Source organism: Pollicipes pollicipes, unplaced genomic scaffold (genome assembly GCF_011947565.3).
Source record: "Pollicipes pollicipes isolate AB1234 unplaced genomic scaffold, Ppol_2.1 Scaffold_4740;HRSCAF=5597_pilon_pilon_pilon, whole genome shotgun sequence".
NCBI lineage: Eukaryota > Metazoa > Arthropoda > Thecostraca > Pollicipedomorpha > Pollicipedidae > Pollicipes > Pollicipes pollicipes.
The window spans coordinates 5,096,927-5,110,872 of NW_023596545.1; positions in this window are offsets into that span (position 1 = coordinate 5,096,927).

Here is a 13,946-nt window from a genome sequence, read left to right on the forward strand (position 1 = left end):
AGTAACACAAAACCACCTGTTATTTGAAGTAAAACTCTTGGTATAGGGGAAGGTGGCAATGAAACCTGTACCCTCCTCCTCTTTGACTACACTTCCTAAGCCACTCCACTCTTCACTTTCATTGCCTCCTCATGGCCTATCTGATTAGGTATCATACATTTCCAGCAACAAAGATTCATGACAACAAAAGGCATAATTGTGAATAATTGTTTAAAAGCTATCAAAACACTGATGAAAAAGTTGTATTTCAAGCAGGGGCATAGATTTTCAAGATAGTTTTGGAAGCAGTGAAAAATTGTGCATTGTAATCCAAAACATGGATGTCTCCCAGATTAGCACAGCACACTTTTTCGCAAACTTAAGGGGAGGGATGGAGCTCTGAACTGAATAAGAGGTAGAAATACCGCGATTTGAAAATTTATGTCACTGGTAACCATTTCCAATCAGGACAAGCAAAAATATGGTATAAATTGGTATTTCTGAACTATTATCACCTTCCGTTATTTTCCTTCATGGGGTGTGCCATTAGACTTCAACATCAAATCCGCCGTTCTTTGAGAGGGAAAAGGGCTGGTTGCTTGTGACGGCTTCAGTGAGCAAACATCCTTTTTGGTGTCTTCAAAAGGCGGCTTGGATAATCACAGGTCCATTTCCACCTTGATTGGATCATCCCGCCGACTCACCCTGAACTGCCAATGCCTCTCGTCGGTGGGGACAGGATGGTGAACCGCGGTACAGCCAACGAAGCAAACGAGGCCAGAAAGTAAGCCTTAGGCAGGTACTGGTGACACTGCAATGCGCATGCCACTTGCAAAATTGCAGCGCATTGAAAGTCACCGCCCACCTCAGATCAGTCGCACCGCAACAATTAAAACATGTCGTCGCGGCCAGATGAATCCCCATATGTAAATATTTTTCAGTGCTTTATACTCTCTGGTTTGGGGCACTGAGAGTCGGCTGTTAAAAACAGTGGATAGGCCGACCGGCCGGGCAATAGGAAACATACTAATTTGTCGTCGACCTGTCACCGAGCCAGCCGACCAACTAAAAATCATATCATGTTGTTGTCGCCGGGTTGGAATGAAACCTAGAAAAGATACCAGGTTGCCTTAGAGTACGGTAGAGAGTCCTTACAGAAACGCTTTCTAGTGTTGTGCGACTAAATGTATTACAATGGAGGCATGATATCTACGTATGGAGACCTTTTCTTATGTTTTGCATAGTGTGTTGTATTTTTTCATTTCGGTCTTCACCAAAATTTGCTGTCCAAAAGCGTGTTTGTCACCAAGCTTTGCGTGAATATATGCGTTTTTGTCATTATCCACCAAGTCGGCAGGTTTACCACCCCTGCGTAACGTATTCGTATTGCTTTCTGCAAGGCGATTCTGTCCTGCAATGCCTTTCCTTACAGTATTTTACCTTGCAACACTATCAGTGACAAGTCGCCTCATGTTGTTATAGTCCAGCGTACTGTTTGAACAATGGATGTAAATATTGCTTCAGAGGCAATTGGATCATTCCAGCGCATTGCTTCAGTGCTCTGATAAAGAGGCCAACTCCTTGACGACAATTTATTTTCCCCAAAACACCAGGCTGTTCAACATAGTTCATCACCTTCATACGACCTGTTGCCGTTGTACCTCGCCACCAATGTGACGGGTCAGGCATGCCATGATCTCCGGGGACAATAAGACGACGAACATCGAATAGATCGGACATGGATACATTTCATGCGATCCGTTCTTAATGCTAAACGCGTTCATAAATACGTAATATGATCTACAGTTATAAAGAACTAATCTTCCTGCTCGGCCATAGGCGCGGTTGGCTCACCGGGCCGCACAAGTGAAACATGAAATTGCATTTCGCTACGAAGGTAAGCAGGAGGTCACGCGTCTTCGCACACGTACAGAGTGCGGCAAGGGGGTAGGTAGGCATTCAGAGGACCTTTCTCACAGGCCTGCCTCTCGGTACACTGCTGACCAGGAGGACACGTCGCCTCTCCACAGACTTCAGACGGCTGTGAGGGCTCGGTGGTCTGCCCACCGGAGACCGGTTTATCAGAAAGATCAATAGAATCTTCAGGGTAGATATTCTGACTACCAGTCTGAGTAATTTCTGCATCAATCTCAGGTTCCGGCTGATCTGTCTGACCAGGCTGCCCCATGTATGCTGTCTGACCAGGTTGTCCAGTGTATGCTGTCTGGCCAGGCTGCCCAGGGTATGCTGTCTGACCAGGCTGTCCAGGGTATGTTGTCTGGCCAGGCTGCCCAGGGTATGCTGTCTGACCAGGCTGTCCCGTGTATCCTGTCTGACCAGGCTGTCCTGTGTATGCTGTCTGACCAGGTTGTCCAGTGTATGCTGTCTGGCCAGGCTGACCAGGGTATGCTGTCTGACCAGGCTGTCCAGTGTATGCTGTCTGACCAGGCTGCTCGGGGTATGCTGTCTGACCAGGCTGTCCAGAGTATCCTGTCTGGCCAGGCTGCCCGGGGTATGCTGTCTGACCAGGTTGTCCAGTGTATGCTGTCTGGCCAGGCTGCCCAGGGTATGCTGTCTGACCAGGCTGTCCCGGGTATGCTGTCTGGCCAGGCTGCCCAGGGTATGCTGTCTGACCAGTCTGTCCCGTGTATCCTGTCCGACCAGGCTGTCCTGTGTATGCTGTCTGACCAGGTTGTCCAGTGTATGCTGTCTGGCCAGGCTGCCCAGGGTATGCTGTCTGACCAGGCTGTCCAGTGTATGCTGTCTGACCAGGCTGCCCGGGGTATGCTGTCTGACCAGGCTGTCCAGTGTATCCTGACTGCCCAGGCTGTCCCGTGTATGCTGTCTGACCAGGCCGTCCAGTGTATCCTGTCTGACCAGGCTGTCCGGTGCATGCTGTCTGACCAGTCTGCCCAGTGTTTCCTGTCTGACCAGTCTGTCCAGTGCTTCCTGTCTGACCAGTCTGTCCAGTGTATCCTGTCTGACCAGTCTGTCCGGGCCGTTCCGCCTGTCCAGGCTGACCAGTCTCTCCCGTCTGCCCAGGCTGACCAGGCCGTCCAGTCTGCCCCGGCTGACCAGTCTGTCCCGTCTGTCCCGGCTGACCCGGCTGTCCAGTCCGTCCTGGCTGTCCCGGCTGACCAGTCTGTCCCGTCTGTCCCGGCTGACCAGGCTGTCCAATCCGTCCCGGCTGTTCCGGCTGACCAGTCTGTCCCGTCTGTCCCGGCTGACCAGGCTGTCCAGTCTGTCCCGGCTGAAGTGGGATCCGGCCACCACCGGTTGGCGGCGTCCCGCACCCGTACAGGGTACGGCACGGCGGTAGGTACCCATCCAACGAGTAGCCGCACTGCCGGAAGGCGGTGCAAGGCTGGTCCGGCGGGCAGCTCAGCTGGCTGCAGGTGGTGCTCGGCCGACAGGTGGCGCTGAGCAGCGGCGGCTGATACTGGCCGGCCTTTTCCGGCTCCGACCGGGCCTCACCCAGTTCACAGTGATGACCCGGCTGGCAGGCGAGATCCTCACATGAGGCCGGTGTCAGGCAGACGGACAGTGTGCGGCAGGGTGGCACGTAGCCGGACAGAGGCTCCTCCGCGCAGACTGTCTTCTGGTGGCAGGTCTGGCCCGGCTCACAGACCGAGTCCCCACAGGCTAGGGAAGGCTGCTCTGGCTCGCCCGCGCCCGTTGTATCGGGTCGGTTTGGGTCAGGCTCCCCAGGCTCAGTTCCAGACCCGCTAGTCTGCGTTCCCTCTTCCACAGGCTGACCAGACTGACCAGGCTGACCAGGCTGACCAGACTGACCAGGCTGACCAGGCTGACCAGGCTGACCGGGCTGACCTGGCTGACCGGGTTGACCAGGCTGACCAGGCTGACCAGGCTGACCGGGCTCACCAGGCTGACCAGGCTGACCTGGCTGACCGGGTTGACCAGGCTGACCAGGCTGACCAGGCTGACCAGGCTGACCGGGCTGACCAGGCTGACCAGGCTGACCGGGCTGATCAGGCTGACCGGGCTGACCAGGTTGACCAGGTTGGCCAGGCTGACCGGGCTGACCAAGCCGACCAGGCTGGCCAGGCTGACCAGGCTGAATAGGCTGTCCGACAACGACGGAAGAGCCTACACATGTGACCAGAATACGACAGCGAGGCCTGTCGGCGTACATGGGACCATCCATACAAACCGCCTTCTCACGGCACTCCTGACCAGTTGGACACGCGGTACTGCTGCAGCCCGCAGGCAGCAGCCCCAACGCTGTATCTCGCCCAGGGGCGGTTGGCCGCTCAGGTAGAACAGAAAGATTTTGGCCGGGCCGAAGTGGCTGACCAGGCTGACCAGGCTGACCGGGCTGCCCAGGCAGACCAGGCACACCAAACTGACCGGGCTGACCAAGCTGACCAAGCTGACCAGGCTGAGCAGGCTGGCCAGGTTGATAAGGCAGACCAGGCGAACCAGACAGACCAGATTGACCTGGCTGACCGGGCTGGCCGGGCTGGTCAGGCTGACCAGGCTGACCAAGCTGACCAAGCTGACCAGGCTGAGAAGGCTGACCAGGCTGACCGGGCTGACCAGACTGACCGGGCTGACCAGGCTGACCAGGCTGACCAGGCTGGCCAGGTTGATAAGGCAGAGCAGGCGGACCAGACTGACCAGATTGACCTGGCTGACCGGGCTGCCCGGGCTGACCGGGCTGACCAGGCTGACCGGGCTGACCAGGCTGACCAGGCTGACCAGGTTGACCAAGCTGGCCAGGCTGACCAGGCTGAATGGGCTGTCCGACAGCGACGGAAGAGCCTACACATGTGACCAGAATACGACAGCGAGGCCTGTCGGCGTACATGGGACCATCCATACAAACCGCCTTCTCACGGCACTCCTGGCCAGTTGGACACGCGGTACTGCTGCAGCCCGCAGGCAGCAGCCCTAACGCTGTATCTCGCCCAGCGGCAGTTGGCCGCTCAGGTAGAATAGAACGATTTTGGCCGGGCAGAAGTGGCTGACCAGGCTGACCAGGCTGACCAGGCTGACCAGGCTGACCGGGCTGACCAGGCTGGCCAGGCTGATCAGGTTGACCAGGCTGACCGGTCTGACCAGGCTGACCAGGCTGGCCAGGCTGACCAGGCTGAATAGGCTGACCAGGCTGATCAAGCCGACCAGGCTGACCAGGCTGACCAGGCTGGCCAGGCTGACCAGGCTGACCAGGCTGACCAGGCTGACCGGGCTGACCAGGCTGGCCAGGCTGATCAGGTTGACCAGGCTGACCGGGCTGACCGGGCTGACCAGGCTGGCCAGGCTGACCAGGCTGAATAGGCTGTCCGACAGCGACGGAAGAGCCTACACATGTGACCAGAATACGACAGAGAGGCCTGTCGGCGTACATGGGACCATCCATACAAACCGCCTTCTCACGGCACTCCTGGCCAGTTGGACACGCGGTACTGCCGCAGCCCGCAGGCAGCAGCCCTAACGCTGTATCTCGCCCAGCGGCGGTTGGCCGCTCAGGTAGAACAGAAAGATTTTGGCCGGGCCGAAGTGGCTGACCAGGCTGACCAGGCTGACCAGGCTGATCGGGCTGACCAGGCTGGCCAGGCTGACCAGGCTGACTGGGCTGATCGGGCTGACCAGGCTGGCCAGGCTGACCAGGCTGACCCGGCTGGCCAGGCTGACCAGGCTGACCAGGCTGACCAGACTGACCAGGCTGACCGGGCTGACCAGGCTGACCAGGCTGACCAGGCTGATCGGGCTGACCACCAGTCTGAGTTGCCTGCTTATCAACCTGATATGCGGGCTTTCCCGGCTGAGATGTTATTCCTTTTGGAAAAATTGTAGCATATCCAGGCTGAAATCGTCCCGCGTCGGCCAGAATACCCGGTCCAGCAGGCCGAGTAGCCAGCCCAGCAGGCCGAGTGGTCGGCCCAGCAGGCCGATTACCCAGTCCAGAGGGCCGAGCAGCCGGCCCAGCAGGCCGAGTACCCGGTCCAGCAGGCCGAGTACCCGGTCCAGCAGGCCGAATACCCGGTCCAGCAGGCCGAATACCCGGTCCAGCAGGCCCAGCACCCGGTCCAGCAGGTCGAGTTGCCGGTCCAGTAGGCCGACTCGCCGATGCAGCAGGCCGAGTAGTCAGTCCATCGCGTCCAACTGGTGGCTCACCAAAGCGCGTTAGTGTTGCGCCCGGCCGAATAAACTGGCGTACTGGGACCTGGGACTGCACTGGTGGCTCATCAAGCTGAGATGCTGCATATCCAGGTTGAATTTCCCCCTCTTCAAGCTTGTTCCCCGATCCAGAAGGCTGAGTGGTTTGGTATCGACCTCCAGTCGTTGACCCCTTGAGCCGGATCGTCGGCTGCAAAGCAGTTTCATCTTCAGGCTGACCTGTTGACCCTGCGGGCTGAGCAATCCGCTGTGGCTCGAATTGCCCAGGTCCTGCAGGCCGAGAAGGCTGATCGTCGGCTGCCGACGAAACCTTGCAGCGGTACAGCGTGCGGCAGGGTGGCAGGTAGGTGAAAAGGGAAGGCCGCTCGCAGACGGTCTCCTGGCGACATTGCTGCCCGGGCGGGCACCCCGTATCACGACAGCCTGCAACAGGATGCACCGCTCATTATTGACTGGACCGGGCGCGTCACGCAGGCGGGAACCAGACGCAGCGTCTCTTATGGACTGGTGTAAGACGCTCCATCCCTGATAGACAGAAACAAGAGAAGTCGTCCATCACGAAATGACACACGAGGCATCAGCCCTCATAAACGGATACGCAACACACCGCCTCTCACAGGCCGCGACAGGACACGCCAGCCCCGCCAGTCCCACGCGGGGCACTCCGCCACTCATACTGAAGCAGGCCGCACCAAGCCTGACTGTCTAGGATAGGCAACTTATTCAACCAATCATATTTTAAGGACACATTCGGCGATCTTAAACAGCTCACATCACACATCACGGCTTGTCTGAGAGAGAAAGCACAGAGTTCCTATACGTATAAAGCGGCAATATCGCTGTCTGCAGCAAGGTGAACCCTCCCCCCCCCCCTCTCTATCCTAGCACGGGACGCGCCAATCATTGAGATAAAACTGGATGCATCATCACTCACACCTTCATAAGGTTGAATCGCTCCAATTTTACAATGTCAAAACTGACCATCGTAAAAATGGAATTGAATACAGCACGATTTACATAATTGCTATACTTTGTGGCTTTAATGGCTTTTCTCGATTGTTCAAAGCATTTGATATAACTAGTTTTTAGCTGCCCAATTTGCATGCCATATTCACGTCGAAGCATCACACTCTGGCCATACTATCAAAAGCGTAAAACTTCTAACTGGTACCTGACGGAGCAGCTCAGCCTCTAAATCCAGCTGCTGTTAGCACAACACATTGCACTAATTTAATTTGCCAGATTTAAGTCTAGATAGTGAAGAATGGTGGACACAATCACCACGCGCCACCAGGCCCGAGCTAGTGCTTCCTTGGCACATCCCCACAGGCAGACCAGGAAAGCACCACATCGGCTACGTTATATTTCATTTTAGAGTGATACAGCTCGCGTTATATATCTATACCTATGTATATTCATATATATATATATATATATATATATATATATATATATATATATATATATATACTGATACACACGACCACAACGATAAAATCAAATACAGACATATTTACTCGATATCGCTAAGTATGGCGATGGCCTGTATCTATGCGACGTATGCCGATGTCTAGTGGTGTATGTTAACTGCATCTTCATTTCATTGTGCCTTTGTATGTTTACATCCTGATAATGGTACACAATTGTATCGAAACGTCGGCGAATTACTGATACACACACACAAACACACACACAAACACACACACACACACACACACACACACACACACACACACACACACACACACACACACACACACACACACACACACACACACACACACACACACACACACACACACACACACACACACACACACACACACACACACACACACACACACACACACACACACACACACACACACACACACACACACACACAACACACACACATACACACACACACACACACACACACACACACACACACACACACACACACACACACACACACACACCGCACACACACACATACATGCATATATATGTATATGCATATATACATCTATCGTCGTTGCATGTGTAAGTTTGGGCCGATGGGCTGCATGCCAAAGCAAAGCACAACTCGGGCCGTACTCGGGCCGTACTCGGGCCGAGTGCAAAATTTCCTGAAACCCTGCCATGTTTGCTGTTTTGGACGTGTCTAAGACGACCTTTCTGTGTTTTGTGTTAGGTATTGGAGGAAGTGAGACAGAGACTGGGAGCCAAACCCGTTTGAAAAGATGCAAAGCTCTACGCACAGCTCCGGGCGACGCGGTTTGACTTGTCCATAGACTTGCGAAGTAGATTAGGATAGTGGTTTATTTAACAACTGTATATTTAGACACAATTATTCAGTCGAGAACATGAAGCTGGCTGTTACCCATGCTTGTTTTACGAGGAAAAGTGCGTTTAAGTCAGGATTACATCATAATCTTGTCCTTACTTGACGGTTTTCATGTTCAACTATGTTGGCACGATTGGAACTAGGTTAACGAGACAGTGTATGGCCGGACCCATGCCAACCGCGGCCTGTTAATAATCGATTCCAGGATGGTACGACAGGTGTGAAAAACATACCCTTTTCACTGGCCAAAAACTATGTGAGCATGCATAAGGTGACCACTATGCACGCACTATGAACTATTCTGACCAAGGAGAAATTGGTCTTCGGTAGTGGTGGTGGCACCAGAGAATGGCCGTCTTTTGCAACAACGCCGTCTCCAAATTACTTGAAAGACTTAGCTTTTCGGACTGACTGTTGTCTTTAAACAGTTCTGCATGCTATGCGATTGTCAGCAAGCTAAAGAACATTGCGTAAAAGAACGCAGTTTAACAATGCCTCCACCACAAAGTATGCCAAAACTGCGAGAGTAAAGCTTGCACCACCGCAGCACACATATCGGCCAAGCTGGACAACTTTGTTCTTTCGTCCCTGAGTGCCCCGGTGGCCCATCTGTCCACCTCTGACTATCCCGGCGGACTGCCCGTCCATTCCTGACAACCCTGGTGTCCTGCTCGTCTGTCCCTGACTATCCCGGCGGACTGCCCATCCATTCCTGACAACCCTGGTGTCCTGCGCGTCTGTCCCTGACTATCCCGGCGGACTGCCCATCCATTCCTGACAACCCTGGTGTCCTGCTCGTCTGTCCCTGACTATCCCGGCGGACTGCCCATCCATTCCTGACAACCCTGGTGTCCTGCGCGTCTGTCCCTGACTATCCCGGCGGACTGCCCATCCATTCCTGACAACCCTGGTGTCCTGCTCGTCTGTCCCTGACTATCCCGGCGGACTGCCCATCCATTCCTGACAACCCTGGTGTCCTGCTCGTCTGTCCCTGACTATCCCGGCGGACTGCCCTTCTATTACTGACGGGCAGTTCACTGACTGCTTTGCTGACGGGCGGCCGGTGGCCTGTCCGCGCGTGCTCACCTATGGGCGTGGACAGAGTCTGTCCATGCAGGCGGGCTGTGACCAGCAGCAGCAGAGACGCTAGCCGAGTCACCATCGCTGCCAGCCGAACGGATACGAGTGGCTCCCCAGGCTCTCGGCGCACGCTTATACCTGGGCCGGAGAAAGCGCCTTCGGTGCGCATTTTTCCTCACGTAGCTAGTCTTCGAAGGTCGCGTGTCGGCACTGACGCGGCCATGTGTCCATTCACTCTCTTGTTTTGTTATTTTAGCGGGATGTAGCCCTTTTCGGGCTCGTAGACCATCAAGTGACACCTTTACAGCTTTTCCCATGCGATACATAATTATGTGAGCGCCTAAGCTTGCGAGGAATGCTCGCGAACATAAAAACATATCACGGGATGCACTTTCTCAAGACCTGCATCTACTCAGCGCTTGCCCTGATGGGGCCTCGCTGATACCACCTCGAAAAGTTTTTTGAGATACCTGTCCGGTATGTTGTACAATTGCGTCCAACTTTTCAGCAGTTTATTTGGCCCTTCATTGCGCGTATTTTGCTACCAAAAACGTGTTTGTTTTTTGCTCTTGCTTTTCTGGTTTCAAAGCAGTGGAAGGTTCTGGGGAACACTGCATACTAGTCAATGGCCTGATCTGGTGGGCGGGTGGTAATCGATCTTGGCGCGGAACGCGCGTGCCTACCGTATTACCTTAATGTAGTCCTACATCCTAAAGATATGGGGAAAACGCGCGAAGATATGGACGAATGTATTCATAATTGAACAAGGACGCCCTTGAGAAAGTTTTGTGTCGCTAGAAGGCATGGACTCGTAGGTATGATGTTGTCAAGCTGAAAAGTGTGATTTTCTGGAAAATTATACTTTTGATCTGCCATAATGGGTCAATATTGATCTTAAAGCATAACAAACTGTTACCAATCGCGAGATCTTGTTGAGACCAATCCACTGGCGTTTTTTTTTTTTACTAAGCTCTATCTGTATTACTTTGGAAACGCCAGGGGCTGCATTACAACCCCCTATCAGTTCGAGTTATGAAAACAGCAAATCAGGGCGAGGGTTGAACCTTGAAGCATTTTTTGCTCATAAGAACAATCTTGATAAAACTCTTCAAGAAAACTCCGGTCAATTATCCGCGCTTCTTTAAAACGCTGTCATATATGTGACTATAAAGAAACGAGCCCATCTTGGCAGTTGCAAATCAACCTCTATCTCTTTTTACCCATGCACAGCTTCAGTACAGACAAGAACGTTGGGCATCCATATTTCCCGATATGGCAGATTTTTACCGGTTGTGACCTCTTGGGCTGGAGATAACGCTAGAAAAATGTGTTCTAATGTTTGCCTTTGTGCCGCTAGCTGTACTTTCATGTCATTTCACAAAGCGTACTTGTGAAATTTGTGCGTGGATTCACGCAGTTGGCAAAAACTGACTTTTTTTCCAAACGACCTGCAAGGAACAAGACACTTTGACAACAGCAAAAAGAGTACGGGTACAGGCCGGAGGGCGGATGGTGTGCGCAACTAACAGATTGATTTGTACAGTATCTTCAAGTCGTAATCTACAATTAACTGCAACGTTTGATACGCACATGATGCGAAAGATACATTTTAATTAGTATAGCCATTTTCGAACCGGTCTCAGGTTCGTTGTTCATCGTGTTCGCCGTTGATCATGTTCGTTGGATGGGTTTGCAGTTGATCGTGTCCTGTGTTTTACGCGGTCAATATTTACCAGCTAATGACGAGCCTGAGACGGGCTAAAAGCTGGCAGTGCAAATCAACAATCAGATTTCGCCCCTTGCATGCATCGAACGGTACCATTCCTTGATATCTAATATTATGAGCCATCCGAGCGACGATCTGTGATTCATTTTTTGGTGGCCACCAGTGGTAATCTTTAGGAGGCGCAACTAGTCACCTCATGGCATTTGTATTGGCGTGCCATGGATGCTCAAGCCATGGGCTGTGCAGTTCCGTCCAACCTATTTTTGTTCTCCAATGAGCTTAGGATACAGGTTTGCTTTTCTGTTAATATTTACATGTTTGCTTTGTTTTCCCAGAAAGATTTTGAATGCTTGAGTCGTAAAGTTGCTTCATGGAATTCCTCGGTGCAGTGGCTTCCACGAATTTCCATAGATGTGGCGCTGTTCATTGGTGCCAATCAAGCCATACTAATGCACTGATGTGGCACGAATTGCCGTGTATGTACTTCGGTGGTGAGACATATATCATGGCGTGATGATGTGTCGAGTGTCACTGACAGGCTTATAACACGCTTTCATTCTCATTGCGAAACAGCAGAATATTGTAAATGTTTTAGAGCGTTGCAATCTAGAAGAAATCAATTGAAATCGAACTGCGCAGGCTCTAGTTATACGAGCCGCATTTCTGGAATGAAATAGCATTGTTTCAAATGAATTATCAGGCAGGTGATTAAACATATCTTGTGGTAACCAGACATGCGCCTAACTGGTCCAAAAAAACGCATCTCCGTGCTGGATCAGTGGATTTATTTGCGTTCTGTTTAGTGGTGTTCTTCAAAGTTTACCAAATTATCGGGCAGTCAATGCTCTAGCACGTTTAACACGCACCGAGTGGTCGGCAGAAAGTGACATGCTCGGGTGCGGGGCAATTTGACCCCACTGAGACCGAAAGAAAACAAAGCAAGATAGAAACACCAAATTCACAGAACTGGCAGGCATGTATGTGAAATGCCGTGTGTCGAGCTTTCAGTTCCCTAGCTCAAACTCTAGGTCGGTGTCCGAAGTGCCTCTAGACGTCCTCCTGCAGTCACCTTAAACCCAGATGCCTCTTCTAAGCAAAGCTTTCCCTGGTGTTCAACTCAGGTCAGTGCCCATTTTAGGTATTTAGCTTGTCGCGATGACCAAAAACCACGAGATAGTTTTCACTTCTTATTTCAAATAAGCGCTAATGATTACGCTTGGATGTATGTTCCTAACTAGAAATGGTTGACCGGGGTCATTTAAGGCCTGTTTGGTGCTATTTAGTAATCGGTACAGCGCTAAATAAAACAAGGTTGATGCATGGTTTTGCTCTCCTTGGTTTTTGGATTGAAGTAAACTTGTATGCAATGAACTAGCGAGATATCACTTATAATGCGACATTTGAATGGTCTTCTTATTCACAGTGGATCAGTGATCATAACGTGTGAATTTTATATTACGCCTATAAGTCATGAAGCACATTGAGATTACTTCGAGATGAACCATAATCTTCCGGTTTGCTGGGAAGAAACCAAAACCAGAATTCCGCGGCCAACTATACACCTCATCGTAAAATGCACGGTGTCAGCACAGAGGAGGGTGAAAAACTGTCTTTGATTTGCTGATGCATTCAGAACCGACGGAAATGCAAAATGTATGGAAATCTAGCTGAAGGAGCATTCTCCTGAGCATTTGCTGGGACCCATTGTCCCACAATGTCAAGAGTGCACAAGAATGTGATATAGATATATTGCTCAATTTTAAAGTAGTCTCAGGGACACATGCCACCACAACTTGATTTCGGAAGAAATGGTCGGAAAATCGGCTATATGTCGCGAACACAAAGCGCATGAACAAGCCTTTATGCTTAATTTCTGAGCGTTTTGTATAGTTGGCCATTTTAAGAGCACGATAACACGATGTTCTGGATGCTGCGTTATTAAATCGGGGTTAGTAATGACAGATAAAGATACCCTGTTCTAAAAAAAAAAACAGAGGGCTAGCTAGCCTGTATGTCACAGTTGGTAGACATACAGGGGAGGGGTGAATCAATACAGCCTTGTTTGCAAGCTAATAAGACATCATAAAGTGGAGCAAATCTTGGCCAGATTCATAGGAATGGTATACAGATTTGAATATGAATGGTGAGATGTGCTGCTCCCCCATATGTGAGATGCATGGTAACCGACTTCGAAAATTGACCCCTGGGGTTTGTTTTATCGTATCTTTGTGAGATGCACCTAGAAGCTTGTTATAAACGTATCCGTGTTTCGTACGGTCTTGCTATTTTCCCCTGCTGCTGTCGTTCTCCCGGCTGGCTAGACTCCTCCCCTCACCCGCTCCGCCTTTTTGCTCCGTATTTCAAAGGGTTTGAGGCCAGCCGTCTTTTTTACTTTTGATAAGTTATTTTGTACGCATTGTGGCCAAGTTTCAGATATGTAGCGCTCGCATGGCTGGTTCCAGGATCTGGGTTTTGGTAGAGAACTCCTGTGCAAATTCAGCAATAAAGCTACGATGGCGACCATCAGAGGCTTACATCCGCCGCTTTGCGTTTACAGGCGTCAAGTAGCCGTAATTGTAGCTGTAGTCCAGTAGCTGCTGTTTCCGGCGAAAAAAGCTACATCATGAGTAGCATCGCATTCCACCAGAAGTAACATGGCAGAGATAATCCCAAGGACGAATAAGTGGGAGC